Source organism: Dermacentor andersoni, chromosome 10, assembly GCF_023375885.2.
Source record: "Dermacentor andersoni chromosome 10, qqDerAnde1_hic_scaffold, whole genome shotgun sequence".
NCBI lineage: Eukaryota > Metazoa > Arthropoda > Arachnida > Ixodida > Ixodidae > Dermacentor > Dermacentor andersoni.
Window position 1 is genome coordinate 20,417,340 of NC_092823.1, and position 1,872 is coordinate 20,419,211.

General features: G+C 46.7%; 1 long non-coding RNA gene across 1 annotated transcript; it reads left to right on the forward strand.

Moving 5' to 3' along the window:
- The first annotated feature begins 829 nt into the window (after positions 1–829).
- On the forward strand, positions 830–1,599 carry LOC129381994 (uncharacterized). The gene is made up of 2 exons (XR_008610076.2): positions 830–979; positions 1,322–1,599. It is a non-coding gene; the product is annotated as an uncharacterized lncRNA (long non-coding RNA).
- The last annotated feature ends 273 nt before the right edge of the window (positions 1,600–1,872 follow it).

Sequence of the window (1,872 nt, forward strand, 5' to 3'; positions counted from 1 at the left end):
TCGTTCATCGTGCCGATCACAGCGACAGCTCTTACACTAAAAATGCCGATCGCGAAGACAGTATGATCACGCAGATAGTGTAATAGCAAACGTCGCTAATCACGAAAAGTGCTCTTATACTAATATATTCGATCTCGGATACAGTGTAATATTAGGCTTTGCAAATAACGCAAACAGTGTAATTTAATTTGGGTCTACCGGGAAAAAAGTAATAAAAGATCGCCTCCCAAGCACTCCGTACAGGTAGTAAGTAGCGAATCTGAAACGTGCGACCCCGGTGTTTATCACCGGGTTAATCCCGACGGCTCGTTAAACGGCGACTTGGTAGGATGCGTGATCCTGGGTACGCAGTTGCTGCTTGCGCTCGTCTGCACGGGCCTATTCTGATGGCCGGGCTGCAGCATCGGCACAGCGTAGACGAGCTCTTTTCCGGTTCTGCTCGTAACGTTGCTGATCGAAAGCTGCCTGCTCCTCAGGAATACCTATGACGCGTGTCCTACCCATTTCAGAGCCGGGGCGAAGCTCCTGAGCACCCGCGGCTGCGACGGAGAGCAACGACGTCATTACTGCTCAGCTAATTCAGCAACACCTATATAACACGAAGCTTTTCACTCCGATCCATGACGTCATGTTAGCTGACTCGACTGTCATAGAATCTAGTGTGGATGCTCCGGAGGATCTGGAGAAGGCAACAGTTATTTTGACGCCAACGATTTCATCGCACCAGCCTTGTCGAAGAAAATTTCGGGCCAGGCAGGCAGCGTCAGGTCATGGATCGGAGTAAACAGACCTTGTGCTAATCGCGCGCCTCTCTCTCTTTCTCCGCGCATGCAGATGGAGTTCCGCAGGAGGAGTTTTCGGCGTACAATCGACCGACAGATGGACGTACGGACGGACGAATCGGCTAGCCATATACAGCTTCGCTGTAAATGTTGCCCGATCCTGGTGGTGGAGTCATCAAAATTCGGTCAATTCCTGCGTATGTGTCCTCCGTGGTTGTGTATTGGATGTGGCGAAGAATCTCTGCGTCTTTCCTGTCAGGAACGCGTCCACTATGCTACAAAATGCGTTGCAGAACGCAGACTATTACTTGCTTTCTAAAAAGAAGCCAATTGACAGAAAACATCTTTTGTAGAAGCATCTGAACAGTGGATCGCACGTACTTGGACATTATTAATATTCCACGCTTGGTGTGGGTTTTCAGATAACACGTTTTTAACACATGTTGCAAACAATATTAAGGCTTCATTTAATAGTTTCACAAAGAAAGGTGTGTTTGCTTGGCCATAATATTTTTTTTAATTTCTCCTGTTTCTTGCAGATAGTCATCGTATACAGGCTGGGGCTATTCGTCAACAACTTACCCAAGTAATCGCAGGAAGCCTCGTTCAGGGGCTGCCTCACAAATAGCGCTGCACCATCTCGTACCCGTTACCAAAAGCCAAGAGTTGTCATCTCAACGAATAATTCAGAGGCGCCCATCGACCTTATTATTTCTTTTTTGCTTGCTTCTTTGAGAGGATGGGGGAGTTTCAATATGCGGTGACTAGAGTAATTTATACAGCCATTTTTAAAATAAACCTATGACTATAAACGGTGGTCACGAGTCTGCGTTACCTTATTTTCAGTATATTCGTATGTTTCTTTCGGCAACGCCGAAAAAAAGAACACACACCTAACAGAAAGATGCCTCGCTGTAATCAAAAGTTTCCATCTATATTTGCGATGTCACGCGCCCTCGCGATCTCGATGCTAATACTCCGAACCACCCCTGTCAATCCCGCAGGTGGTGTGCCATTACACGTGTGACCTTTAATTTCCTAGACACCTATCAACGTTCTAGAAGGGTGGATTGTTGAGCTAATTGGTTTT